General features: G+C 46.7%; 1 protein-coding gene across 1 annotated transcript in view; it reads left to right on the forward strand.

The window, feature by feature from the left end:
* LOC140424704 (uncharacterized) overlaps nucleotides 1-13,657 on the forward strand; it is a 337,233-nt gene that overhangs the window by 25,387 nt on the left and 298,189 nt on the right. Inside the window, exon 2 of the mRNA XM_072508002.1 lies at nucleotides 8,135-8,366. The gene's annotated coding sequence lies outside the window, so the exon portion shown is untranslated. The remainder of the gene's footprint in view (nucleotides 1-8,134; nucleotides 8,367-13,657) is intronic.

Here is a 13,657-nt window from a genome sequence, read left to right on the forward strand (position 1 = left end):
GAGGACAGGTGTGTTAGGTGCTCAGGGAGCCCAGCAAATCACACCCATATGTTCTGGGCATGCCCAGCGCTGGAGGAATTTTGGAAGGGCGTAGCGAGGACGGTGTCGAGGGTGGTAGGATCCAGGGTCAAACCGGGCTGGTGGCTTGCAATATTTGGGGTGGCAGAGGAGCCGGGAGTGCAGGAGGTGAAAGAGGCCGGAATTCTGGCCTTTGCTTCCCTGGTAGCCCAGCGAAGGATTCTCCTTCAGTGGAAAGATACGAGGCCCCCAAGCGTGGAATCCTGGATCAGCGATATGGCAGGATTTATTAAATTGGAGAGGGTGAAATTCGCCTTGAGAGAGTCGGTACAAGGGTTCTTTAGGTGGTGGCAACCGTTCTTAGACTTTCTGGCAGAACACTAGACATTGGTCAATGGCAGCAGCAGCTCGGGGAATTTACTTTATTTTTGTTTGTGTTATTTACACTGGAAGGGTCTGAGCGGGTGTATACACCTGTTGTCTTAAGTCGGGGTGTTAATGTTAATTTATTATTCAGGTACGGGGGGGAGGGGTTTGGGGGGTTGCTTTTTTAGATTGTGTTTTGTACTTAACCCTGTTGGGTTCTTTTTTCTTTCTCATTTTGTTATTGATATTTTATGAAAAACTTTAATAAAAATTATTTTTTTAAAAAGAAATTAAATAAACATTGGATCTCTTAACACCCCTTACTTCAAAGATAACTCAGAAAATATTGCAACAGTAAACAAATGTTCCTTCAAACTTCTAAGAGACTTAACACCTTTAAACAAAATCACATCAGGTTAAAGGTTTTACTTTAAATCACCCAAATGATCCAGAGATAGTCTTTCATGGCAGAGATCCAGCTCACTGCAAAACACAGACACACACCCAGCTCTTTTCCAAACCAGAACTTCTCAAGCTGCTGTCTCAAACTGGCTTTCTCCTTTTAATCAGCTCACAGCAAAACAGCCAGGCACTTTTAAACTGCTCTCAGCAAAACCTGCCAGGCACTTTTTAAAACTGAAACGTCAAAAATGGCTGAACTGAGCTGAGCTCCACCCACTCTCTGACATCACTGTTTTCTTAAAGGTACATTGCTTACACATCCATTTCTTAAAGGGACCCTTGCATGACAGTAGACAGCGAACTGCGAATGTCAGGTGGCTGCTAAATGTAATAATGAACCATTCCGGGGAGAGAACATCAAAGGTAATTGTCTCCCTGGACGCAGAAAAGGTGTTCGACAGAGTCGAGTGGAAGTACATCTGATGTACTGGAGCGGTTTGGGCTGGGGCGGGGTCCACCACATGGGTGGTGCAACTCCTGTTCAACGCCCCCAAGGCGAGCATTTGGACCACCACCAGCTCTGAGTACTTCCATCTGCACAGAGGCACTAGACAGGGATGCCCACTATCCCCGCTCCTGTTTGCCCTGGCAATTGAACCCCTGGGGATCATTCTGTGAGATGCAAAAAGCTGGAAGGGCATCCAATGAGGGGGCAGGGAGCACAACTATAACAGAGAGTTGGAGAGACAGATCAAACACTACCTTGAGTTGTACAGTAGAGACAACACAGTCACCAAGAAAGCTCATGGCACCATATAGTGTTTGCTTGTCCCAGCAGAGTTCAATATCGAACCTGCAGTGGAGGAGTTTAGCAAAGCTATTGACTTACTTGGATAGGAAATTTTTGCAAGTGATGATACTATGCAGCCTGGACTCACAAAGCATGGGAAACCTGCACTCCTGAGATATTTTGCACAAACTCTCTTTGCTGGAAGGAGGGGATATGAGTGACGCAAAGATTGTGACCCTGTACAAGAACAAGGGTGGCTGCAGTGATTGCAATACTATCCAGGAATCTCCTGCTGAATAGTGTGGGGAACGTATTTGCCTGTATTTCCCTTGGTACAATGCAGACCCTGGATAAAAGAATCTACCCAAATCCCAGATGTTTTCAGAACTGTACGATCTATAATTGACATGATTTTCTCAGTCTGGCAGCTTTTATTAAATTAATTTACGGGATGTGGGCATCACTGGCGAGACCAGTATTTATTGGCCATTCTTAGTTGCCTTTGAAAAGGTGGTGGCGAGCTACCTTCTTGAACCATGCAGTTCCTGAGATATAGGTACAGCCATAGTGCTATTAGGGAGGAAGTTGAAGGATTTTGACCCGGTGACTGTGAAGGGACAGTGATATATTTCCAAGTCAGGATGGTCACTGACTTGGAGGAGAACCTGCAGGTGGTAGTGTTCCCAGGTGTCTGCTGCCCTTATACTTCTAGATGGTAGCAGTCATTGGTTTGGAAAGTGCAAAGGAGCCTTGGTGAGTTCATGCAGTGTACCTTGTGGTACACACTACCACACTACTGCCACATTAATCGGTGGTGAAGGGATTGAATGCTTGTGGAAGGATTACCAATCAAGTGGTCTTCTTTGCCTGGATAATGTTGAGCTTCTTCAGTGTTGTTGAAACTGGACTCATGCAGGCAAGTGGAGGGTATTCTGTCACACTCCTGACTTCTGCTTTGTAGTTGGTGGACAGGTATTGGGGAGTCAAGAGGTGAGTTTGAGGAGTTAAGAGGTGAGTTACTCTCCACAGGGTTCCTAGCCTCTGGCCTGCTCTTATAGCTACAGCACCTATATGGCTGGCCCAGTTCAATTTCTAGTCAATGGTAACCCACAGGATCCTGACAGTTGGGTATTCAGCAATGGTAAAGCCATCAAATGTAAAGAGGCGATGGTTAATAATAATAATAATCTTTATGAGTGTCACAAGTAGGCTTACATTAACACCGCAACAAAGCCACTGTGAAAATCCCCCAGTTGCCACACTCGGGCGCTTGTTCAGGTACACTGAGGGAGAATTCAGAATGTCCAATTCACATCACTTAGATTCTCACTTTTCTCTGTTGATGGAGATGGTCATTACCTGGCACTTGTGTGGCACAAATGTCACTTGCCACTTCTCAACCGAAGCCTAGGTATTGTCCAGGTCTTGTTGCAATTGGACATGGACTGCTGCATTATCTGAGGAGTTTAGAATGGTGCTGAACATTGTGCACTCATTGGTAAATATCCCAATTTGTGGCCATATGATGGAAGGACGGTCATTGATGGATCATGTAAAGATGGTTTGGCCGGACATTACTCTGAGGAACTTCCTGCAGTGATGTCCTTGGACTGAGATGATTGACCTTCAACCACTGCAACCATCTTCCTTTATGCTAGGTATGACACTAACCAGTAGCTGGGTATCCCCCTGATTCACATTAACTCCATCTTTGCAAAGGCTCTTTGATGCCACACTCGGTCAAATGCTGCCTTGATGTCAAGGGCAGTCGCTCTCACCTCACCTCTGGAGTTCAGCTCTTTTCTCCATGTTTGAACCAAGGCTGTAATGAGGCCAGAAGCTGAGTGACCCTGGCGGAGCCCAAACTGGGCATCATTGAATAGGTTATTGCTGAGCAAGTGCACTTGATTGCACTGTTGTAGACCCCTTCTGTCACCTTAGTGATGATCAAGAGTTGACTGTTGGGGAGGTAATTGGCTGGATGGAATTTGACATGTCTTTTTGTACGAGACATACCTGGGCAACTTTTCACATTTCTGGTAGATGCCAGCATTGTAGCTGTACTGGAACAGCTTGGCTAGGGGTGTGACAATTCTGTAGCACAAGCCTTCAGTACTATTGCGGAATATAGTCACGGCCCATAGCATTTGCTGTATCCAGTGCCTCAGCCATTTCTCAATATCACGTGGAGTGAATTGTATTGGCTGAAGACTGACATCTGTAATGCTGGGAAACTCTGGAGGAGGCCGAGATGTATCATGCAACTCAGAACTTCTGAATTCTTCAACCTTATTTTTTGCACAGATATCCTGGGCTACCCCATCATTGAGGATGGGGATATTTGTGGAGCCTTCTGTTCTTGTGAGGTGTTTAATTGCCCACCACCATTCACGGCTGTGTGTGGCAGGACTGCAGAGCTTACATCTGATCCATTGGTTGTGGAATCACTTAGCTGGTTTCTTATGCTGTTTGGCAGTACCTCACGAATGCCCAGTCCTGAACCAGATGTTTATTTTTTACAACAATCGACAATGGTTTAATGGTCGTCATTCGACTTTTAATTCCAGATTTTTATTTTATTCAAATTTAGGTTAGATAACCTACATCAGGGTACTGAGGGACGTGGCTCTAAATATAGTGGAGCGTTGGTGGCCATCTTCCAGGATTCTATAGACTGCGGAACAGTTCCTGCAGATTGGAGGTGGCTAATGTAACCCCTCTATTTAAAAAGGGAGGTTGCGAGAAAGCAAGAAATTATGTGGGGAAAGCTCTAGAATCCATTATCAATGATTTTATAGCAGAGTACTTAGAAAACAGTGGTAGGATTGGACAGAGTCAGCATGGATTTATCAAGGGGAAATCATGTATGACAAATCTATTGGGATTCAAAAGACTTTTGACATAAAAGATTAGCGTGTAAAATTAAAGCGCATGGGCTTGGGGATAGTGTTTTGAGATGGATAGAAAACTGATTGGCAGACAGGAACCAAAGAGTAAGAATTAACGGGTCTTTTTCAAATTGGCAGGCAGTGATTAGTGGAGTACCACGGGGATTGTTGCTAGGACCCCAGCTATTCACAATATAGATTAATGAGGGAACAGAATGTCATATCTCCAAATTTGCAGATGACACCAAGTTGGGTGGGAGGATGATTTGGACAAGTTGAGTGAGTGGGCAAATGAATGACTGGCAGATGCAGTCTAATTTCGATAAATACGAGGTTATCCACTTTGGTGGCAAAAAAAAAGCAGGCAGACCATTATCTGAATGGCCATAAATTAGGAGAGGGAAACGTGCAACGAGACCTAGGTGGCCTCGTACACCAGTCACTGAAGGTAAGCCTGCAGGTGCAGCAGGCGGTAAATAAGGCAAATGGTATGCTGGCCTTCATTGCGAGAGGATTCGAGTACAGGAGCAGGGATGTGTTGCTGCAATTATACAGGGCCTTGGTGAGACCACACCTGGAATATGGTGTGCAATTTTGGTCTCCTTATCTGAGGAAGGATGTTCTTGCTCTTGAGGGTGTGCAGCAGAGGTTTACCTGGGGTGGCAGGACTGACGTGCGAGGGGAGATGGAATCGGTCAGGATTATATTCGCTGGAGCTCAGAAGAATGAGGGGGGATCTCATAGAAACCTATAAAATTCTAACAGGACTGGACAGGGTAGATATAGGAAGGATGTTCTTGATGGTGGGTGTGTCCAGAACCAGGGGTCACAGTCTGAGGGTACGGGGTAGACCATTTAGGACAGAGACGAGGAAAAATGTCTTCACCCAGAGAGTGGTGAGCCTGTGGAATTCGTTACCACAGGAAGTAGTTGAGTCCAAAACATTGTATGTTTTCAAGAAGCTGTTAGATATAGCATTTAGGGCAAAGGGGATCAAAGGATATGGGGGAAAGCGGGATTAGGTTATTGGGTTGAATGATCAGCCATGATCATAATGAATGGCGGAGCGGGCTTGAAGTGCAGAAAGGCCTCCTCCTGCTCCAATTTTTTCCATGTTTCTTTGTATGTTTCTATTATCCTGGGTCTCTAGATTACTGGTCCAGGGGCAATACCATTATGGCCCCAACTCCCCATCAATGACTTAGTTTTAAGAATAAGATGTGCACTGTATCCAAGCTGTATGTCAACAGGTACCAATGTAGGAGAGGGTAGCATGGTGGCACAGTGATTAGCACTAATGCCTCACAGCACCAGGGACATGGATTCGATTCCAGCCATGGGCGACTGTGTGGAGTTTGCACGTTCTCTCCATGCCTGTGTGAGTCTCTTCCGGGTGCTCTGATTTCCTCCCACAGTCCAAAGATGTGCAAGTTAGGTGGATTGGCCCTGCTAAATTGCTCCTTCATGTCCAAAGAAGTGTAGATTAGGTTGTGGCGTTATGGGCATAGGGCAGGATGGTCGGAGGAGTGAACTTAGGTTGAGAGCTCTTTTGGAGGGTCGGTGCAGACTCAGTGGGCCGAATGGCCTCCTTCTGCACTGTTGGAATTCTATGATAATGAACTGTGAGGAGGATTTAGATGGACTATCAAACATGGAAGTGAGAAATTGTCCACTTTGATAAGATGAATATAAAACCAGAATACTTTTCAGTGATAAGAGATGAGTAAATGTTGACATTGAGAGTGTCTTGGGTGTCCTTATATACAGCTCACAGAGATTTGAATATTACTGAACAGCACTCTTGAGGGAAAATGCACGAAGTTCAAACAATCACGTTTTATACCAAAGGAGAAAAGGGCTCTGATTGGTGCTATTTTGCTGGCATTGCCATTGTGAAAGCAATGGAGAGCGTGGCTCCCAAGCTCCAGAGTAATCCAGAAAAGAGACATAGCTTGAACATATTCCTTTTTGTCCCAGAGAAAGGGTGCCTGTGTATGAACACATGCAGTCTCTAGCCACATTATGAGTTGACTGATTGTCTTAAATTGGTTGTCAGTATGTCGATTAGCACGATCAGGATTCAGCACGTTCTACCAAATCATGTCATCACTTCCAAGAATAGATAGTTTACCCATCACACAACTGAGCAAGAACGTGTGCAAATTTAAGTACCTTTGCGATGCCAAATACATAGGTCATACACGCCAACGATCGATTCCTGGCTCGGGCACTGTCTGTGCGGAGTCTGCAAATTCTCCCTGAGTGCGTGGGAGACGCATTCAAAGCCTGAAGAGTAAACAATACTCAGTTCAAATTATGAATTCTTAGATTTTAATAATAATAATATAATAATCTTTATTAGTGTCACAAGTAGGCTTACATTAACACTGTAATGAAGTTACTGTGAAAAGCCCCAAGTCGCCACATTCCGGCGCCATTCTGGTACACGGAGGTAGAATTGGTTCATGTCAATAAGGGAATCAGGGGTTATGGGTAGAAAGCAGGAGAATGGGGATGAGAAACATATCAGCCATGATTGAATGGCAGCGCAGACGTGATGGGCCGATTGGCCTAATTCTACTCCTATGTCTTATGTCCTTCAGTTTTCTCTTTATTCTTTGCTGGGATGTGGGCATTGTGCACAATATCCTAATTTAGGCCAATTTAGTGGGCTGTTGAGAATTAACCACATTACTGTAGGTCTGATGCCACATGTAGGCCAGACCAGGTAAGAACAGCAGATTTCCCGAAGGTGGTTTTCTCCCGATAATTAATGCTAATTTCATGATCACCTTATGGTCACTTTCATGGTCAATTATATCAACTGCTGTTGCGATATTTGAACCCATGTCTCCAGGGCCTTGGTCTCTGGGCTACTAGCCCAGTGGGGATTACCAATGGAGATCACATTTGGATCACTAATCCACAATTCCACCATGGCAAACAGAGTACTTAATCAGCCTTTGCTTGCAACACTCGTAACAAAATGCCTGCTGTTTTGTTTATTTGTGTGTTAGGAAAGGTGTATTTTGGGTCTAGATAAATTTTGGGCTTTTGTGTAATGGTGCTGGCAAGTCAGGGCGTTTGTAAGCATGAATGTTTATTGAGGTTTTACAACCTTGAAGTGAAGATATGGGTTATTAACAGATTATTAGTTTTGAGCCTTTTTTTAAATTACCCTGGAGCTTAGGGAGCCCACAGCTCCCCATTGCTTTCGGCACGGCAATGCCTCAATCAGATTTGCTAACCAATTAGCACCCTTTTCTCATATAGTATAATTTTTTTTTTGGTTTGAAATTTGGCATTCGTTTGTTTTCCCTGATGAATGTAAGTGGAAAAGCTCCAGCATCATGTCTCTTCAGCAATATTTTAATTGGAAGAAGGTGCAAGGTAAGCAGAGAACCAGTGGGAGCACAACTGGCCAGATTTGTCTTTTTATGTTGAAAACTTTGGTTCGGGACAGTGAGGCAAAAGCTCTAGAATCATTTGACCCAATATTGATTTTCACCCATCTCCCCTTTGAGTCTGACAAAGTGAGGCACCGTCACTAATGGGCTATCAGGTAATACTGCACTATAGAGCTGAAGGACACCATGGTACTCAGCTGAATAGGTGAAAACACAATAAAAGAGGGACAGCTATCTGATGTAACTATGGATTTCTTCTTCAGGTTTTTGAAATTGAAAGACGAAGACGCTTGCTACATTCAAAAAGTGGGATGTCTGTGGAACGTGGCGAGCAAATCCTCCTAATTCGCAGAGAATCCCAAATGCGTTTCAAGATCAGTGTGCAATAATCCCACCTGCCCGACATGCTGTTACTGCTAATGTAATTTCCCAGAGCGCACCGATAATATTACACAAGGAAAGGCCACTGCATTGGAAAGGACCATCGCATGTGAGGTGCCTTCATAGATTGAATTGTAATTAGCAGTGTCAATAAACAGTCTTTCATTCAAAGTCTGAAGAGTAAATAATACTCAGCTCAAATTATGAATTCTTAGATTTTAATAATAATATAATAATCTTTATTAGTGTCACAAGTAGGCTTACAGTAACACTGCAATGAAGTTACTGTGAAAAGCCCCGAGTCGCCACATTCCGGCGCCTATTCAGGTACACGGAGGTAGAATTCAGAATGTCCAAATGACCTATTAGCACGTCCTCCGGGACTTGTGGGAGGAAACCGGAGCACCCGGAGGAAACCCACGCAGACACGGGGAGAATGTGCAGACTCCGCACAGACAGTGACCCAAGCCGGGAATCGAACCTGGGACCCTGGCACTGTGAAGCAACAGTGCTAACCACTGTGCTACCATGCTGCCCATAAGTTTTCAATCTGAGAGTTGGCAATACCCTCTGACACTTAATTGCACTATTTGGTAACATTGTGAGCCCAGAAAGCATTAAGGCAGGGTTACTTCCAGAGTTGCTTCTTCATTGCTGGAGCATTCGTGCCCACCCTTTAATTGTCTACAGAGGATTTAAACTATAGATGGACAAAAAGGAAACAGCCGCGCAAGGCCCATCTTCTGATCAAAAGCCAGTGCCCCTCCTGGAAATTGGGCTTTTAACATCTTGGTAGATTCATTGTTGTTCGAGTATGACCTAGCTGTAAATGATTCCATCATCTTCCATGGGTTCTCTCATGACTGAACAGTCAGATGTGGGAACGACTGGGAGATCATATTGCTGTTATGGTGCATTGGGGATCTTCTGCAGTTACATTGCCTCTGGCCTTCTGGGCACAATGGATATTGTGAGTTTTGCTTGGATGGTTCTCTGAACCATTTTCAATGCTTACGCCCGTATTGGCTGATTGGCTGCAGTGTTTTCCCAAAAGTTCAGGGGCGGGATTGTCCGGTCCGCCAGCCACATTTTCCTGGGCAGCGCGCACTCGCCGGCAGTAGGATTCTCCGTCCCCACCACCTGCCTATGGAATTTCCCATTGTGGCCACCCCACGCCGCTGGGAAACCGGCGGGCATGGGTGTGCTACCGGCACAACGGAGAATCCCGCCAGCAGAGAATCCAGCCCCTGGTCTGCAATGTTTGTAAGGTTCTTTTTTAGGATGCCCATATATCATTTCTACTGATGATAGACCTTAGACTACAAGTATATGGACACAGCTATAAGATTCCACCTGCTGAGATCAGATAGCTATCAGTAGTCATACTGGACAAATTGGCATGTGGATTAGATTACCAACTTGGATTGGATTTTGTTTATTGTCACGTGTACCAAGGTACAGTGAAAAGTATTTTTCTGCGAGCAGCTCAACAGATCATTAAGTACGTGAAAAGAAAAGAAAAGAAATGCATAATAGGGCAACACAAGGTACACAATGTAATCCTTAAATACCAGCATCGGATGAAGCATACAGGGGTGTAGTGTTAATGAGGTCAGTCCATAAGAGGGTCGTTTAGGAGTCTGGTAACAGCGGGGAAGAAGCTGTTTTTGAGTCTGTTCGTGCGTGTTCTCAGACTTTTGTATCCCCTGCCCGATGGAAGAAGTTGGAAGAGTGAGTAAACCGGGTGGGAGGGGTCTTTGATTATGTTGCCCGCTTTCCACAGGCAGCGGGAGGTGTAGATGAAGTCAATGGATGGGAGGCAGGTTTGTGTGATGGACTGTGTTCACGACTCTCTGATGTTTCTTGCGGTCTTGGGCTGAGCAGTCGCCATACCAGGCCGTGATGCAGCCTGATAGGATGCTTTCTATGGTGCATCTGTGAAAGTTGGTAAGAGTTAATATGAACATGCCGAATTCCCTTAGTTTCCTGAGGAGGTATAGGTGCCGTTGTGCTTTCTTGGTGGTAGCGTTGACGTGGGTGGACCTGGACAGATTTTTGAAGATGTGTACCCCTAGGAATTTGATTCTGGAAGCCTATCACCGAACAGATGTCAGCACCTCCTCACTGGGCTGCCATATTGCTGGTATGTCACCTCTTCATCACTTTCCTCAATTTGTTCAGTGGACACTCTGCATGAATGTCAGTAACTCATCTGTCTCTGCAGTTTTATCCTTATTTACTTGCTGCTTTCCTCCTTGGTTGGCAATTGTTTTGGACAATCATTTAGTGTATTTTGGAGGATATAAGTGGCAGGAGTTAATTCTTCTGTGCGAAATGGATAAGCAACTGGGTGCCTGGATTTCCAAGAGCATTTTGAGCATTGAATTTCTTCCCGGTTAAAATTAAAAATGACAATGCGTGGCACCAAGGCCAACACTGCGAGGGTGGCAACCGCAGTGGAAAGCCTGCAGCACGAGGTCAGCGTCTTGAGTGGTGGTGTCCAAGGTATGACTCAGCCTCTGGTGACAATGGCTGAAGGCTTCAACAGCATGTCCCAGTCACTGGGGGGACGTGTCCCAGATGCAGGTGAATATTGCTGAGGCACTCCAGAGCATGTTCCAGGCACAGGTGGACATTGCCGAGACACTCCATAGCGTGGCCCAGTCACTGTGGAGAATCGTTGAGGTTGTCAACACCATGGTGCAGACAATCGGCAGACACCAGGACTGGCAAGCCGAATGACGCTTCATGCCAAATGCCCCACCTCACGGAGTTCTCCAGGGCCATACAGGCACTGTCTGGGGGAGGGAGCGCTGGAGCCCGACCTGGTGCCGTCCACCAAGGAGACAATAGCAGTCTCCACCTCACCTGAATCCCCTGCTCCTCACACTGGCACGTCTCAAGGTCAGCGAGCAGCACAGAGTGGCACAGCAATGCCAGTGACACAGGTAGGTCGGCCGTAGCTCTCCGGCTCCAGGCCCTCCAGAGGACGGCTACCAAGGGCATCAAAGTCCGGACTTCAGGTGCGGCCATGGAGTGAGTGGTCGCACATTTGGCAGCTCCTGCTCGAGGTGGCTTTTTTGGACCGTTTGTCCGCTTGTTGGGTGGATGTTTCGGTGAAAAAAGGTGCAGGGGTGACTGAAGAAAGTTAACCACCACTGGTGGGACTAGTGGATGGATCCATGGACCAGAAGTGGTCGAGAAGAAGAGAGCAGTTGGGACAAGAGAATCTTTGTGCGCCACAGGCCAAGTAAAGGGCCAGACCAATGGAGCAGCTGGTGGATTTCCGAAATGAGAAGTTCAGCCAGCAGAGGAGGGAAGCCTGGTCCTGGTGCCTAGCCAAGGCGGTGGAACCATTCAAAGTGGGAATTGACCACGTGGAACAGAGGCTGGAGTCCTGGGGCCAAGCTATGCGAAAAGTGTAGGAGGCGGTGGGGGAGCATGAGGAGCAGCTTGCCTAGTTTGCGGCCGAAACCGGAATGATGCGGGAAACCCAGAAGCGGTTAAAGGAGAAGGTGGAGGACCTGGAAAATCGTTCCCAGAGACAGAATTTAAGAATCATGGGGATGTATGAAGATATCGAAGAAGCGGATGCTGGCTCGTATGTAGCCAAGATACTGGAGGTCGACCGAGCGCACAGGGCTCTGATGTCGAAGTCGCAGGCGAATGATCCGCCGAGGACAATGGGGGTGCGTCTCCACTGATTCCTGGAGAAGGAGAAGATACTGAGATGGGCGAGGTAGACGAGGAGGTGCATCTGGGAAGGGAACGAGCTTCGGGTTTACCAGGACCTGGGCGCGGACCTGGCGAAGAGGAGAACCTGGGTGAAAAGGGGGTGAAGTTTGGGGTGTTGTACCCGGCCCACCAGTGGGTGACTTTCAACAGTCGAGAACATTATTTCAGGGCACCAGAGGAGGTGATGGAATCTTTGAGAGACAATGGACTTGCAGGAGAAGGAGGACATTGAACTGTGAAGAAGATGTGAGGAGAGGTTTGCGTTTTCTGTCTGTTTTGTTTGCTGTTTGTTGGAGAACTTTTCTCCCTTGAGATGTTTTGTTGGGTTTGGTGGCAGGATCCTTGGGCAGTGTCGAGGGTGAGTGCACCTTTTTTCTTGTTTGCTTATTGTTTGTTTTATGGAGGTATGCGGGGGGGGGGGGATGAATCAGCAGGTGGGTAGGAGGCTCAGTAGCCATGGGTGGGGGCTGCCTGGCTAGTTGAGTGGGCTAGCTAACAGGAGCATAGTAGGTGTGATGCACGATCAATTGCACAAACACTGAAGCTGGGTACAACTGTGGCTTTATTACAGTCAGATGCGTGGCCTCCTGCTGCAGCTGGCGAAATGGCAGGGTGCTGGAGGTCATGCATATTTATACAGTTCGCCGTGGGCAGAGCCAGCCAGCAGGAGCTACCGGTGAACCTGTAGTGCAGGTCCTACCTTATATCTCCAATTACAGTGGGTCACCACATTCACCCCCTGTTAAAAATGAGTCTGGCAGGGGTGACGTGAAACTATATACAATTAGTGCAATTATGTACAGTGGTAGGGAAAGAAAAGTCCATGTTGACGGTCTGGAGTCCGTCAAAGGTTCAGCCGGTCCGGTGCTTTGGTGCTTCGTTGGGAGCGGCGTAATGGTGGCGGCGAAGTCGGTACTGGCGGTGGTGGAGGTGGCACCGATGGCGGTGGTGGCGGTGCTGATGCTGGCCAGTCATCGGGGGACTCCGGGAGCGTGCCAAAATCCTCTTCGTCCTCTTGTGCGGAAAAGGGGATGGGGAGGTGGTCTGGTGGTGTCAATATTGGCGGCGCGGTGGGAGGTGGGGAGGGGGCGCATTGGTGGGGGTGTGTGTGTTGGGGTGGAACCTGACGGTGTGTAGAAGGGACTTTAGTTGGTGGATTAGCTGCCTTAAATACCTTGTATTATTTTAATCAGCTGCTTGACTATATATCATGGAAATAGGCACTTAGCGAAGCACGATGGATATATAGCCTTATTTTTAGTCAAAAAGTTCAAAGTTCTGTATGAAACAGTTGGAAGGTCACACCATGTAAACAGGCGCACAGCTGCACATTGTTTTGCTTAGGCGAAGAACTCAAGGCCTGTTATTAAACTTTGCTCGCTTTCTGTCTCCTTGTTTAATCTCAAGAATGCCTCTATGTCCTAGATATTGCTTATGATATTATATAAATTACTCGCCTTACCTTTGTAAAGCAGGGACATTTGGAAAGACTGCAGTCATTCTAATTCCCTCCACGAACTTCGTGTTAAATAAAGGACCTTTTGCGAAAACCCGAAGTGCTGACTTTTTTTCTTCAACGCGGTGTCAGGTCCCTGAGTGAGACCGGCCGTCGGGGAACTCAACGTAGGCATATTGAGGGTTGGCGGGAAGCCTGGTGAACCCTGTCCACC

The sequence above is a fragment of the Scyliorhinus torazame genome, chromosome 6, assembly GCF_047496885.1.
Source record: "Scyliorhinus torazame isolate Kashiwa2021f chromosome 6, sScyTor2.1, whole genome shotgun sequence".
Classification (NCBI taxonomy): Eukaryota; Metazoa; Chordata; class Chondrichthyes; order Carcharhiniformes; family Scyliorhinidae; genus Scyliorhinus; species Scyliorhinus torazame.